Source organism: Triticum aestivum, chromosome 1A, assembly GCF_018294505.1.
Source record: "Triticum aestivum cultivar Chinese Spring chromosome 1A, IWGSC CS RefSeq v2.1, whole genome shotgun sequence".
NCBI classification, from domain to species: Eukaryota; Viridiplantae; Streptophyta; class Magnoliopsida; order Poales; family Poaceae; genus Triticum; species Triticum aestivum.
Window position 1 is genome coordinate 36,175,317 of NC_057794.1, and position 17,117 is coordinate 36,192,433.

A 17,117-nucleotide genomic window follows, 5' to 3' on the forward strand; every position below is an offset into this window, starting at 1 on the left:
AAGTAGTCTGATGCATTTGCAAACCCCTTCCTCCTGTTCCTGATGTCCATTTGGGCCAGATTAATCACACTACCTGTCAGTTGAGGTACTCTATTGCCTCGACATATATGTTGGAGCTATTATTATGACCCTAGGTGTTTAGGGAGTCACCTAGTAATCTAGCCATGTTTTGTGTTTCTGATGTGATGATTCTGGCCACCATTCTCGAAAGCATCCCGTGATGCCATTTAGTAGTAGGCATTCTACTCCTGGGTTTTTGAGCCCAAGTTTCACTCTACTTTACCTCTTGTTGATAGTGTTGCTAGTTCCTTTAGGATATTAGTAACCCTTGCGATAGTCCTCGAGGTCTGTGGTATATCGTTCTTCCAATACCATTAGCCAATATGGCAGAAGTTATTTGAACCAAAAAATCACAATCAGAGTACTCTTGAGGAGTTCTCCATTCATAATTGTGACTCTGCCAGTTCTACCTTTCTGCATGGGTTACCCGGAAGAAATATGTTGAACTCGTTCGACATATTAATCTATGCATTCACAACTCAGAAAGTTATATGTTCCTTTGAGTTGTCCCCCTTCCATTATATTCCGACCTTCATCTATCAGTTGATAGTCAAGAGTATGTGAGCATTCGTTCATCGGTGCTTATCGTTCTTGTGGTCCGTCAAGCCATTCTAGTTCAGAATGACTAGGAGAACCAAGCCCCAGTACCTCATCCATTTCTAGGATTGGGTCAAAGCAGTTGTATTCCACAGATCAAATGCCAATCCAGCTTTTGCTCTGTTCTACCTTGGAGCGTTACCATCTTTATGTCAAGAATTTCATGAGAATTGCACCACCTCTTATGAATTCTTGACGCAGTGATACTTCTCGCTATCATTATTCATTCCTCGGTCCCATGTTGTTGCAACCGGAATGCCGACAAGTGAACCATGATGTGTGAAATTTATATTCCTAGCAACCGTGTTGCTTGGTATTTAATGCACAATATTCTCATTCTTAGTGTGATGGTTATTAAATCATCATCCTAAAATTGATCGTGCTACCTAGTCTTTATTTCTGGTGCACTCTTCGATCAACGGGTTAGGATTTTGCCAAACCCTTGCTCTTTTGATCATATCATCTTGCCCTGAAAAGCAAGATTGTTCTCGAGCTTAGTAACATATCGGTGGTTCGTGATTTTCCGAATATCTTCTCGGAGGTATTACCAGGTTGTCACCTGATCGCTATGTTGAGTTCGTGATCAAGTTGGTTTCTTTTAGCCACCCTTTTCTCCAAGAATCTGTGTAGGATATCCTTGAGCTAGCTGGTTAAGCTTAACAACAACTTGGAGAGTTGGAAGATAAAAGCTTGTCCGACAATGCTCATCCCTAAGGGATATCTTGTATCTGTGTTGAAGAAAGATGATATCTTCATCGATTGGTCCCTGTGATCAGTTGTTGGACCTATTGTCTTATCAACCCTTTGATTTGAGTGTGGGCTATCGTCAAATCAAATCAGTACTAATGATGTTCGTAATGTTGTCTTACTCGTGGTTGATCCCTCGAGCATACACCATTACATCTTTCGGTCTGACCAATACTAACACATTGTTCACATATGGTGGAAGTCCAGTGATATGGAAATTCCAATGAGTTGCTGTTGAGCCCAACAGCAGCATCTTGTCTCCTCCATGATTCATGTTGAACATTGAGCTAGTGCTGGGAACTTGTGTGAGCATTTTCTTCATGCCCCGTTCATGAAGCATATGTTTGGATGAAAGAAGTGACTTCCTCTAATTCATGTGCACTCGATGTAAGTTGCCGCCATGAATTTGAGAAAGGTTTGTTTTGTTTCCCTTGGAATCATCCCAAATCAGTCATGCATATGTGCGAAGTATTCTATGGTTTGGTAGATTAATTACCTCCACTCCATATGTGTTCCTAGCACACCAAGCCACTGATTGATTTGTTCAAGGAGAAGGAGTTCCTTCATAACAACTAGTCATGACTTATGTTAGGACTTCATTATCCTCAATGATGGTTCCCAACCTGAACTCGGTAGTGTTTATTATAAGACTACTAGGTGGTCATGCTTGTCTAGGACCGCATGATCACATGTGTGTAGCATAACCAGCTCATGTTTTGGAGCTTGCTATTGTAGTTCATTCCCCGAGAATCTCGCAACGTCATCTCGTCAAATTGTGTTGCAAACCTTCATTTTCCTTTCTAGACTCGATGAGTATGGAATATCCTGACACCAACCAAATCTGAATCTCAAGCAGATATGATGGTTGGAGCGTTTTCCAAGAACTATAATATTGGTCTCTCGATAACCGGTAAAGTGGATGTCGTGGCCAACACATCCAGCCGGAAGACCTATTATTGTAGTATCTCGATTGAAGAAAGTTGGCCACCTTCCCATGAGGATTTCGTAGGATTTACCTCTGTAGTTAATCCTTGTGGATTCTTGAGCTTCTGAAGTCCGACCTTTACTTGATGTCCTAGATACCAAAACATATCAATAAATGGGTTATACTAGCACATCAAGGAGAACATTAGAAGCGGAGTGCCAAATGTCTCTCAGTCGATCATCCAGATTTTGTTCCCTTGGCCTCGCTAAGGTGAAATCTGAGAAAGTGTTATCTTCCTTTGCATCTGCATTATCCATCACCATTCATCATGGTGGTATGTTGTGTTGCCAGGATCCTTGACACCGGTATTGGTAAAACCTTGATGAATATGGAGATGCTCAAGTTCTTGAGAGCATGCGCTAGCACCAGGTTTTATTGCTGGCGTTAACTGGGATTTGCTCCATGTTTCCTCGGTTATGTTATAACCTTTTCAAACAGTGGACTCACTCTCGACTGTTGAGTTCTTCCCCAGTGACCAGAATCATTCCCAACATTTGCATTTTGTTCCTAGCTTGCACCTCAGTAGTTGTTGTTCAGGATCATCTTCAAAGTGGACATACCATGGGTCCCATCCATTTCCGATGATAAGCAAAATCATCCATTGCGTTGTCTTCAACAAGGTAGTCCACATCATCCATTCTAGTCTCGGTATGCCATCCCTACTTACTCCGCCAAACGATTGCTCGAGATTTTCCCTAGGCTGGTATAGAGGATTTTATCGATCTCTGGATCAAAAGTAATTCTTTTTGCCGCTTAAGGGATGATTCTACGGGTCACCCTCCTCCAAGATGTCTCGTTTTGGTGTCATGGCAACTCAATTCCTCGCTACTTTGGCAACCGACCACCACCCTCTTAGGTGTGGAATTGTTTGCCTACCTAGTGTACCTTTGTCATGTGTTACACTCCATTCCTCTCGATGTATGCTTCGTGTCTCAGCTCGAGAGTTGTTTCAGCGTCTCGCTCCACGAGTTGATCCTGAGTTGTTCGATCTTCGATAAGATCAATCCTTCTAGAGTTTTTCCTTTCCTCTCATTGTCATGTTGGATATAGTTCTCAAAGCAAGACGTCGAGATTAAGGTGATGCAATGAATCATCATCCTCGAGAAAGACATCTGGATCGTGAAGATTGTGATAGCTTGTGTCCCTCTGTCTTCTTACCTCACGACTTGAATCTCGGGATGAGATTCTTGTTTAGTGGGGGCGAGTTGTCACAGCCCTAGAATTGGTTGTAACTAGTTGCACAAGCATTCATGCATCATGTATAGATTTCTGAAAGTTGAATTGGGGAAAGTGGAAAGCCTCAGAAATCTTTTCTGAAAATGATCAACATTAAAAATTGCTTCAAATAAACCCAAGAAAATGTTCCTGTTCGTTTATGGAAATATTGGCAAGAGGTAAAATTCAAACCAATATTTTTGGAATCACATAAATATTTATTTGGGCCTTTGAATTAAGTCAATACTTATTTGAATTGGAGCTACTAATTCCTATAAAATATTTGCTAGCTCCAAATATTCTGAAACTTGGTGAGGGACTCTGGTTTAAATCAGATAGTGCCCATAAAAGTTTGTAGAATTTTATAAAGTGTTTTAGTATTTAAACTAAGTCAAAACATACTGCAAAAAAATAGAAAACAGAAAATAGGAAAGAGAGAGAGAAGAACTCACCTGCCTCACCCACTTGGGCCTCCTTACCCGGCGGCCCAGCTAACCGGCCCAGCCCACCAGGGGCAGCACTGTCTTCTTCCTCCTGTCAGGAGGAGAAGCAGCTGCGTGCCCGATGGCCGGCGAGCCACGCTGGCTCATTCCTGCCTGCGTGCCCCCCCCCCTCGACTGCCTGGTCGCCGCCACGCACACCCCCCCGACCCCCTCGTCCTCTCTCACTCTCTCCCGACCTCTTCCCCCTCCTCTGCTTCCTCTCCCTCCCTAGCCGAGCACAGCCACGGCCGTGTCGTCGTAACGCCGCAGCCATCGGCCCTACCGCACCTCGTCGACGTGTCCATGACCTCCGCCTCGACGCCCTTGTCCTCCTCGTAGACTCGCTCGACGCGGGACGCACCGCAGCACCGCCATCGCCGTCTTCTTCAACCTCAGTCCGCCGAGATCGCCGGCGCTCCCCAAGACCACCGCTGCACTCCCCGTGAGCTTCTCCTTCGATCCCCACTTCCCCCTTGCTCGTTTGCGCCGTGTAGTCGCCGCCCTCTTCGAGCCCGAGAGCATCTTGCCACCGGCCATGGCGTAGCCGTGGCCACAACCGCGCAAGCTCGCAACCGAGCGCGCCACCGTGCTCAGTTCCCAGGAGTCGACCGCGACCACCCGCGGCTCCTGCCGTTCCCTGCATCGCCTAACCCGCTGTTGGCCGAACTCTGGCCGCCGCAAAGCTCGACGTTGCCATCGTTTCGGACCACCCCGAGCCCAAACACCACTACCACTGGACGCGGACGAGTCTCCTCGTCACGTAGAGCCTCTCCGCCGCACAAATGGTCGCCTGTGGGCGATTCCCGAGTCGCACCGCCGTCTCGGCCCTCGCCGGCGGCTAAACGCCGGCGGGTTGACCGCTTTGACCGGCAGGGTTGACCCCGCTGGCCCGGGTAGACCCCGTTTTGACCTCCCCTGGGTCCTGACGTGTGGGCCCAGACCCCTATTTAATTACTGTTAGTTTAATAATTGTTAATTAACTTAGTTAACCCACTGACTCGCTGACATGTGGGCCCAGCCCTGTTGACATTTTAGTTAGTGTTAGCTTAGGGCTAATTACTCAGTCAATTAGCCGAGTCACTGACCTGCGGGTCCCAGGGGTCAGTTTGACCTGGACCGCGCCCGTTGACCGCTGACCTCACAGTGATGTCATGCTGACGTAATAACTCTTTTCTGGATTTATTCTTTTACAGGAAATTCCAGAAAATAGCTAAAACTTCTAAAAATCATAGAAATTCAACCGTAGCTCAGAATGAAATAAATTATATATGAAAAATGATCAGAAAAATCTAATATATCCATCTGTACCACTTTCATGCATGATAAAGCAACTTAAACCTGCTGTTTATATCAAAATAGTATAAGGCACTATTTAAATTCATAATTTGAGTTTGGGATTGAACCTTTGGTTCAAAATGACCCAGACCCATCTGGTTGTAGGTGCATTAGCCCAACACACTCATTTTACCATGTCATGATCATGCATCATATTGTGCATTGCATTGATTGTGTTTCTTTCTCTGTTGCCGGTATTTGTCCCCTCTCAGTAGACGTTGCTTCGACGATGAGTTCGATGACACCGATGAAGAGCTATACCATCTTCAGAAGTGCTAGGCAAGCAAAACCTCCTTGTGCATTCTGATACAATCCCACTCTCCCGCTCCTGCTCTCTTTTACTGCATTAGGACAACACGATTCCTCTGTTACTTGTTGCGGTAGTTGAACCCCTTATCCTCTGCATGACCTGTCATTGCCACAGTAAATAGATGAAAGCCACTAGCATGAGTAGGAGTTGTTTGAGCCCTGATGTTCCTACTCATTCATGCTTGTTTGCCATGCCTGCTATTGCTTAGAGTTGTGTCAGGTCTGATTCATCGGGGATGAACCGGAGGTGCGTAAACATGTCCTACAGTGTGTGAGCTATGTGTGTGAACACGATTTGGTAAAGGTAGCGATGAGAGGCCATGTAGGAGTACATGGTGGGTTGTCTCATTGAAACCGTTCTTAGGAACTGAGTTCTGTGTTTGTGATCCATGAAACAGTTACTACCACGCATTGGGCCCGAAACCAATGGACCCTCTCGGCTTCTTGATCACCCTTGTCCTCTGCCCAGGAGTTGCAACTAGTTTCTGGTGTTTATAGGATATGTGTTGGCGGCCGTGTGTAATGCTGACCCTAGGGGTGGGCTATGTTGCGGTAGATACACCGTGGCCGGGCATGCCGGACGCCCGTTTGGTGTCTCGGAACCCTGTACACATCGTTCGGGGCCGTATGTGGAAACCTCGGCCGGACTCCCTACGGATGGAACCTGGATAGGCGATAAACCTGGACTAGAGACTTGAGTGTTTAGGTAGGCCGTGGCCGACACCCTCGTTGGGCTTTCGCTTGAAGGTTGCCGAGTACATGTCGTGTAAACGGCGGTAAGTGGTGAGAGCATGTGTGAAGAAGTACACCCCTGCAGGGTTAACATCATCTATTCGAATAGCCGTGTCCAGGGTAATGGACTTCTGGGTTGCCTATAGCAGTTCATAGACAAGTGAAAGTGGATACTCTAAAACTCGCAAGATAAGTCTGAGTGCTATGGATGGCCTTCTCGTAGGGAGACAGGAGTGGTTCCATAGTGGTGTATTGGATGGTGAATATGTGGACTTGTGTGTTCCACCTCAAAAGAGTTGCTTGCAGTCGTAGTTCAGGTTAGCCACTGAGTCAAAGTTGGCTTGCTGCAGTTAAACTCCACCCCCCCCCCTTGTTGATACCGATGCATATGTAGCTAGTTCTGATGTAAGTCTTGCTGAGTACCTTTGTACTCACGTTTGCTTAATTTATGTTTTACAGAGAGAGACTTCAGTCTCGCTAGTAGTTTCCGTGTGGACTTCGACGTTAGCTTGATACCTTAGCTACGATCTTGTGCCCTCGGCAGGATCTGGTAGATAGTCAGGCTTCTTAGCCTTTTTCCATTTATAGATGTCTGTACTCAGACATGTTAAGCTTCCGCATGTGCTTGATTTGTATGCTGTGATTGTTGGGTCATGAGACCCATGTTTGTAATATCTCGCTCCTCGGAGCCTAAGGAATAAATACTTGAGTTGTAGAGTTATGTTGTGATGCCATGTTGTATTTACACATATCGAGCATATTGTGTGTATGATTGAAATGCTTGGTATGTGTGGGATCCGACAACCTAGTTGTTTATCCTTGGCAGCCTCTCTTATGGGGAAATGTAGTCTAGTGCTTCCATGAGCCATAGTAGTCCGCTACAGCCCGGTTCACCGGAGTCCTGCTAGCCCAGCACTACTGCTCAGGACACTTGACTGGCCGGCATGTGTTTCATTTCGTTCATGTGTCTGTCCCTTCGGGGAAATGTCACGCGGTGACATCCGGAGTCCTGCCTAGCCTGCTACAGCCCGGGTTCCCGGAGTCCTGTTAGCCTAGTGCTACAACCCGGATTCACACGCTGCTGACCGACATGCTCGATGTGATTCATGTATGCCTGTCCCCATAGGTTAGTGCCGCTTTGGGTTCACGACTAGCCATGTCAGCCCGGGTTCTCTGTCATATGGATGCTAGCGACACTATCATATACGTGAGCCAAAAGGCCCAAACGGTCCCGGGCCATGGTAAGGCGACACCCGTGGGAATACCGTGCGTGAGGCCGCAAAGTGATATGAGGTGTTACCGGCTAGATTGATGTGATTTGGAATCGGGGTCCTGACAGTAAAGGGAAGGGAAGGATGAAACCAGTGACTCGTTGAAGACAATGATTTGTTGGACCAGTTCCAGTTGCTGTGACAATTGTACGTCTGGTTAGGGCGGCTAGGTATTTAAACCTTAGGACACACAGTCCCGGACACCCAGTCTTGAACATGCAGCTCAGGACACCCAGTCCTCACCGTATTCCCCTTGAGCTAAGGTCACACAGACCTCGCCCAATCACTCTGGTAAGTCTTCAAGGTAGACTCCCAAACCTTCACAGACTTCGTTCACCGGCAATCCACAATGTCTCTTGGATGCTCAGAACATGACGCCTAACCGGCTAGAGGATGCACAGTCCTCAAGTGTAATAAGTCTTCAGATCACACAGACAAGAAGACTTAAGTGATGCCTAATTCTCTTTGGCTCTGGGTGGTTAGGGCTTTATCCTCGCAAGGAATTCTCTCTCAAAGGCTTCTAGGTGGGTTGCTCTCAAACGACAAAAGTCGTACTCTGAATCTGAGCAGCCAACCATTTATGGTTGTAGGGGGTGGGCTATTTATAGCCACTAGGCAACCCGACCTGATTTGTCCGAAATGACCCTGGGTCACTAAGGAACTGACACGTGTTCCAACGGTCAGATTTCAAACTCACACGGCAACTTTACTTGGGCTACAAGCAAAGCTGACTTGTCCGACTCTGGACAAGATTCGCTCTCATAGTCTTCACTCGAAGACATAGGTTTTGTTTAAGCATCACTTCAGTCATTCTGACTAGTTCTCTTGGACCCCACTTAACAGTATGGTGGTTCCTATGACTCAACACAGAAGAAAAAGGACTACGAAAGATCTAAGTCTTCGAGCTCCATAGGCTTCATGCGGTGTCTTCTCTTGTCATAGTCTTCAATGTGAATATCTTCATATACCACCTTTGACTTCAATGTCTTCATACATTTTTAGGGGTCATCTCTGGTAGGAAAACCGAATCAATGAGGGACTTCTACCTATGTTATCCTGCAATTCTCACAAACACATTAGTCCCTCAACTAGGTTTGTCGTCAATACCCCAAAACCAACTAGGGGTGGCACTAGATGCACTTACAATGCCGCCGCCGTTGCGCATGCCGGCGCCCGCCTGCTCCCGCCAACAATTTCTCTCCCATCACCGTCGTGTCGCTGCCATCCCTGTGCCATGAAACCGAAGGCTCGCCCACTCACGTCGTCTGTAGTCACTCCTCGCGATGCTGCCGTGCTGCCAAGCATGCGAGCAGCTGGTGGAGCCGCGTCTATGCACGTGGCGTACGAAGAGGATGACGAGCGCGTGCTCCAGCATGCCGGTGAGGAGGAACTAGCGTGTCATTGTCGTCTCCGCCGCGCGGAGGAGGCGCGCATGGTGGCTGTTGCGGCGGAAGCCGGTCGCGCGCGCATCGAGCCCGCAAACCGGGTGCGGACGTGGAATCTACCTTCGAGACCTTGAATGCCACGTGGATCCTGCAATCTGAAGGAGCAATTTGGGTCAGTCGACTCATGTGAGCCGTTTGATGCAACATGGATGGCTAGAAGGGCTTCTTCCACCTCTTTTGTCGTCTTCTTCCTTTGCTCCGTCGAACTTCTTTCACAAATCGACTGGCCCAAATTATACTACTAGTATGAACGTATTAAGTACAGTAGGAACACGAAGATACGAGCAATAGTACCAACTGCAAGAAGAACAGTAGTAAGACATAGTACTAGTACTACTGTACGTACTAAAGAGTTCAAATAACGAGAAAGAACATAAACATAGTTCTGCTGGGCCTCAGCACAACACACCCTTGAAAATAAACTAATAAGCAACTAGTCCGCTTGACACTGCAGTAGAACCAGCATGAGCAACGGCACTGCAACCTACTTGGAGTCCGAGTCCACGTCCTCGACTTCGTTCTCGTCCCTCTTCCTCTTCCTCTTCGCCGACGCTTCTTTGCTTGAACCGGACACTGGGCTCTGTTTCTTCATCCAACCCTTGTAGATATTTAAACAAAGGTAGGCATCCATTGCTGCATACAGGATGTGACCTTCATCTAATGTCTTCGACTCCCATGCATGATGAAACTCGTGATGAGGTTTCTTCACTTTAGAGTACGAAGGATCAATCATGGCTACTGCCAGGGTCAGCATTGAAGGTTGAAAGGAGGACACCAGGCTTGCCTTCCGGAGATCAAAGGGCTGGCCTACAACGAGACCTATCCGACGCAGGACATAACTGTCGTTCTTAAAGCCTATAGTAACGAATTTCACTCTTTTGTCCATGAGGAAGTTCTTAAAATCCTGGCACTCAACGTCGGCATGGCATATGTGGTAGACCAAGCAAACGTTATGTATGCAAACCTGGATCACGGCGGGCTTCTTCCTCTCTTCGTCCTTTAGATCCTTCTCTCCTCCCAGGACTGTGGTGTACTCAACATCTAGCCCAGCTACCCACTCATCCATTGAATTGTTGAACATGCGTAGGAAGCGAGCAAGCCATGCTTTCACCGTCTTGGATCCACGTGTGTAGATGACGATGAACTGATCGCCGGTGATGGCTCTAACCTGGTACTCAGTGGCGACCATGGAGATTTGGGAGGCTATGGATTTTGGAGGAGGGTTAGGAGAAGTTGAACTGTTGTACCCCGCAAAAAAACTAGGAGCGAACTAATGTGAAAGGACGGGACGACTGGGAGCGAACTGTTGTAAGGTAGAAGACGGGGACGAGTAGGGCGTGCGAACGGCGTGGGGTTGCTGGCTTGCCCGGTGGATAAACGGCTGCAAGCCCCCAAAGAGTTCTCGAGAACTATGCGGGGCCCACTAGATGTCATGTCTACTAGACCCATATTGTAGGCCTGACGGTATAGCTTCTGCCTGTTCACACGCCATGCCGGCGCATGGATGTAACTTCACTTAATTCCGTCAAACATCGCACCTCCCACGACCTTTGCCTCCCTCGCGCTGTCGCGCCCTTTGAGACTTCGACCGGCTATAAATGAGCAATTTTTTTGCGTACTCCGTATGCATGATACTCCCTCTGGTCCTTTTTACTCCCGTCAACCATTTGCAAAGTGTTTGACCAAATTTATACTTTTTTTGAACACCACCTTATATTAATTAACCAGCCACACCAGTACACTCATTCGATGCAATATTAACCACACAGGGTGGTACATTATTTACAAGAATACTATTTAATCTATTGTCAAAGCTATACTTAGCGATTAAGTGTGCCACCTTATTGGCCGAACGGCTAATCTTTGACAATTGAAGATTGTTGATCAACTTCGAGATGCTCAACGCTTTCATCTTCAGGTCACGCATAGCAGACCTGTCAATGCTTTGACAGGCATCAATGAAATCCCACGACCAAATTTATAGTAAAAATATCAATATCTACCATACTCTCAAAACACATAGGCGCGGTGCATTAACTTCTACCTCGTTTCTTGTTTCTTGACATATCAACCAATAGGAGATGTGGGTGTGCATGCTTTTAATGACTTGACACTACCAAACACGACATGCAGTGGTTAGTTCATTGCATGCAATGCTATTAATTAGCAAATAAACATTAAGATCTCTCGTTTTCCCCTCCTCCTTGGTCATAGTGCACAATCTAAGATGACTTGCTCACCTAGACGGAGGGAGTATTGATTATAATGAGTACTCCCTCCTTCCATCTATATAGGGCCTAATGCGTTTTTCAAGACCGCCTTTGACTATTGATAAAATTAATACTACATGACATGCATAATGTGAAAATTATATCATTGAAAGCTCCTTTCACATACAAATTTGATGATGTGCTTTGTGTAAGTTGCATGTCATATATTATTGCTCTAACATTTAGTCGAAGTTAGCCTCAAAAAACGCATTAGGCCCTATATAGATGGAAGGAGGGAGTATAAGAACTACGTTTTATAATGAGTGTAAAAATATTGATTTGACATTGTGAATGTTGACACATTGTGGAATAGTTTTTGAAGTCTGCAAAAGTACTCAGCTAGTGCTGTCGTTCTCCACAAAAAATGTGTTTACCAATGCATGCATGAACTCTAGTTACTCTAACCCCCCCCCTCTCTCTTCTTTAATTCTTTGCCACATCAGCATGTTTGCTATTCCCGTGTGCATGATACCAGCTAAGATACCACCATTATGGCCAGCCTTAATCATCGCATGCAATAATTTAGTGCACCTTGAAATATGAACATGTGTGGGACATGTTTGTTTTTAATGACTTGAGACTATACCTAGCCCGGCATGCAAGATGACTTATTATGCACCATTCCCCATACCTGCAGGAAGCCCGTTCGTCTCCAAATTTTTTCCTCTCCATGTGTGGAAACAATATGCCTGCCAAACTCTCCTTCTCCCTCCGGCGGTCCCACCACTCCACCCCGTGTGAAAAAAATCTGCATGCATGACTCTCCTCCCCCCATGCTCGTCCAATCCATTGTGACCAGCAATATTTCCACCCCTTCGCTCCCCCATAATTTACTCCAACAAATATGCCCACGTAGCTGTTACTTAACTGCAGGTGCATTCGGTCACTGACATATGGGCCCAACAGGGGTCTGGCCCACATGTCAGTGATGCAACTGGATCGGCAGTTAAGTCAGTGCAGCACAGTCCATATCTTACGTAGGTGTGCCATTGCTCGCTATAAATACTGCGCCTCCCACGACATCGCTATCTCCTCCCCCTCACGTTCACATTCATCGCTATCTCCTCCCCCTCCCTCTCACGTCGACCACCATCGCATTGCCCCTCCCAAGCCCTAGGAGCCCCTCGCTGCACCGCGCGGACGGTCAAGCGTCGCCGTTTCGTCCCTCGCCGCCACTAATCGAGGAGGAGGCGTCGGTGTTCCGCTCCTCGCCGCTACGCGACATGTCGCCATTCCGTTCCTCACCGCCACTAGTCGAGGAGGACGCGTCGGCATTACACTCCTCGCCGCGACGCATCGAGGTGGATGCGTCGGCGTTCCCAATCTCGCTAGCACGCGTGCCGGAGGACGCGTTAGCTCCCCGCTACGAGGAGAACGCCGCGCTGCCCGCCGAGCCCTCCAGCCTTCAGGAGCTTTGGAAAGAAATGGATGTCGCCTTGTGGGAGGCTTTGCCTCCAGCAGAGGGTGCCAGAATAGAGGCGGAGAAGAAGGCCGAGGAAGAGAAGCGCACCGCGGAACAAGCTGCCTGGGAGGCCTATGTCACGTCTGAGAGAGTCAGGCAATTGGCTCTTTGGCAGAAGGCTCGTGCGAGGGCCGTGAGGGTGGCGGAGGACGCCCGTGCCGACGCCCTAAGTGTAGTCGGGCCCAAGTGCCTCATCTACGCTTGGCGGTACGTGGACCGGGTGCACGCTTCCATCGAGGAGGAGTACCTGTTGGCGCCGGATCACCACACCGGTGAGATCGCACTCGCCCGCCGGCAAGCCGCCAATCAGCACCTTGCGAGTTGCGAGGCTGGGGAAGAGGCGTTGTGTCGGTGCGCTGGGAAACGGCCGCGCACCAGGGCACTCGTGGCGCGCCGCAAGCGCTCCTGCGAGCGTCGTGGCTTTTAGGAGGAGTATAATTTTTGTTTCGTAAGGCAATCTCATTAGTTTTGGGACGCAAATGATAAATCCTGAACGTTTAGGAATTTTTAGCGTCCTTCATTAAGTATGTAAAAGGGAAAGTTTGGAAACGTTGTGTATTCGTACGCATTTTGCAAGTACGTGCATATAGCACAAACTTTACTATATACTATCGCACTACACGTCTCTCTCGACATATGCTTGCAGACTGTGCTACTCCCTCCATCCAGGTCAATAAGTCATCTTCGGTTGTGCACCGTGACCAAGAAGGAGGGAAGACTTATACACCTAGACGGAGAGAGTACTACTATTACTTATGTATGTGCAAATGCACGTTTTAACAATACGATGCGGTTTTTGTAAAAGTAGAAAAACAGCACTAGTCAAGCTTGTGAAACGATTCAATGCAAAACAAATGCAAAAATGCTCGTTTGATTGTTTACTTTTAGCTTCCTTCTCTGTGGTTATTTCTCTATCGTACTTTGTACGGAGTATCTCACTGGTTGGAAAGGCATGCAAATTCCCAAACCGCTTCCTACACCCTGTATCTCACTGGTTGCCGGCGTTGACGTTGTCGCCCATGTCGCGGATGAGGTTGCCAAGGTCGGGGAAGAAGTCGTCGTTCGCGAAGTCGTCGCTGCTAGCAGTCGCGCGAGTGCGCTCCCCAAAAACCTAATCGCCCCTCTCCTGTACAGGATCATGAGAGGCGGGGTTCCGGAGGCCTGCTGTCCCTTCTCCCGGTGCACACTGAAAGGAGGGATGGAGAAGACTTGCTTGGAGGCGCAATGATCTGGAACGGTGGTGAGAAACTATATAGTGCGGGCCAGGTAGGTCGTGGGAGTATAGCTCCGTCCTTGGCTCGGCTCAATCCCGCAACCCGCGGCACGTCGTGACGAGGCGTGGCGTGGCGAGGCGAGCGAGAAGGAGGAGCGCGCATGTAGGTCTCCTCTTCTCATGCTCGTACAAGTGATAGAAGAGCTCACCTTATAAAGGCCTACTAGCAAAATTCCAACATCGACCAGGCCGTCCATGAAACGGGAGTGGCTGTAGGGGACATTGCGCCAGTTGAATATATGAGCAAGTTACTACGAGATTTAATCCGAATAAGCACAAAATAAATCATGACGGCTATAAAAGAGATGAAACTAATCATGTGGACTAGCATAGTAGTAGGATACATATTAGAAACATGAATTCTACCACGATTTCGGACAGGAAGGACAGAAACACATACGGTGCAACGGGAGCAGCACCGTTGGCGTTGAGGTTGTCGCCCATGTCCAAACACCACATAGACACGGTCTTTGAGCACGGTTCGTAGTCGTTCCATGCTTGGGCATTGAAGTTTGTAACTATTTTAGATTAGAATATACTACTCCTCCGGTGCTAGTAGTCGAGCAGAGTCCTACTCTACTACTCTACTCAAGCAAGTTAGGGCATAGCATTGTAGGGAGTACTAGTACTGTGATCACTCAAGCAAGTTGTCTGGCATCGACATGACCCTACGCTGCTGGTATGTGTCTCGTAAGTCAAGCGGCGTGATGTAGTCATCATCACCTGTCCACTTCCCGCAGCACATATTTGCTTCTCCATCTTTGTCTGCACATAATCTCGTCCAATCTTCCATCCCCGCTAAGGCGCCTCCCCCCTCGTCCGGAACCCAAGCACTAACAATGGCAGAACTGAGTAGCGTCCTCCAAAAGAGTGGCTGGAATTCGCTCCCCACAGAGGTAATCAAGCTCATTGTTTCGCATGTGGACAATCTCAGTACCATGCCGCTCGTCGCGTGCTTGTCGGGGCTGTACCGTTTACTCAAAGCCCTCAGGTTGGAGCTTTTTAAGCCAGCTCCTTGCTTGCTGATGCCGCCTGATCTTCAAAAACGGCGTGTCACGCAACATAACGATCATAGGGTGGCGAGCATCAACCCCCTTGACTGCGATCCGATCCCCGTCAGCCTCAACTACATTAACGGTATGTACTGGGTCGGCATGAACACGTCTTTGATGGTGCTCGTCGATGGTCGCGGCAGCTGGATGCTCGTGGAGGTCTACACCCGGCGATTGATCCCCCTTCCTTCGATTAACATTGCACTGCTTTGGCACCACGGCCCAGAATACTCGGAATCTTACAGTAGCCAACATGATACCAAGTTTGATTTGCTCAAGGTTGTAATCTGCCAAGTGCCCACAAGATCTGTGAATTATAAAGAATTCAGGCTAATTGCGTTCTTCAACCGTGGTCTCCCCTATCTGACAGGTCACTGTGGTAAGTGGATAAATCTGCACGTCCATCGCAGGATTATACATCCTCCATGGTTCTCTGATGCCATTGAACACAAGGGCTTCATTTACGCAGTCGACTCCTTCTATGGTTGGACGTATTGCTGGCCTACTCCAGTCATCGCTACAAACGGCTGTTACATCAGTATGTTACTTTCCTATGATATCATGATGGCTTGCTTATATTACTGTCAACATTTGCTGAAAAAATATTCATGCTCATAACATGCTGTTCTTAAGATTGACTAAACCAAGAGCCCTTTTTTATTTGACTCCAACTTGATATGATGTTGTAGGCCGCCTGGTGTCCCTACCCTTCCTAATCCCAGAACCTTCCAAAGAAAAGCGGCATGGCAGTTGCAGGTGGTTCCTGGCTCGATCAGACGACGATGAAATATTGATGATTGTTCGCACGTACCGGACATGTTGTTTCGCGGAATACAATCACAGTCACTGCAAGGTCTTTGAGCAGGATCCCAGCTTCTCTGGGCCTTCAGGAATTTTTGACTAGAGGCTGGTAAGTAGCCTTGGTACACGCTCTCTGTTTGTCGGACTGAATTATATGATTAACCAGGAGATAACCGATGGCAAGGATCATGATGGCAGCGTGGTTTCGTTCATCAGGCAAAACTGTGTGTACACAGCGTACCATGACTCTCTGCATGCACCATACCCTGATATGTGCCGCCACGCTCTGTAGCCCAAAGTAGGAGAGAGGGTCGCAAGTATCAGACTTCGACCTGCTGGCTAGAGTTTCCCCCGTCAGGCACCCATCTGGTTCAAGCCATCAGCCAATCTCCACAGCTTAATAGATAGTAACGTCTAACTGAGCCAGTTAGTGTAGTAGGATCTTTATTTAGTTTGATGCATACACTTGTTCTTTTTTGGTAGCCCTTTTGTAATGATGGCTGATGTTTGGTTTGGAAGAGAGAGCTACGTCTTCACTCTTCTGGCCTACTTACTGCTTATGTTGCACCCCCAGCCCTGGTTGTTGCTGCTGTTGTTTTCAATGTACAATCAGTAGTATATTTCGTCTGTTGGTTGAATAAATGTGTTGTTAGAACGACAAACACAATGTTTTGGAAGTTGTTGCACGGTTCGATCCTTTAGTGCCCCGTACCGTACGTAGCGCATACTATTTATCATACGGAACACATTTTTTTTGAAACTCGGAACACATTTTCCACTTGTTGATAACATGCAGCCCACTGATGAAGGCCCAATAGAGAAGCCCATAATTAACTGGAAGGGAGGCTCTCACATGAATCCGGCCCAGGTACATGCTCATGGTCCCCTAAACACAAATAAGTAAATAAATAAATAAATAAAGCTAAATGCTCATGCACCAGTTCTTTGGGAAAATAGGTAGCCCAGTATTTCATTTTGAAGAATACCCAAGCTAGGCCTATTTGTTTTCTCCGAATTACTGGGCTGCAAATCTTTCAAGACGAGGAGGGATGCATTCCGGCCTGGCTTAAGGGTATGGTCA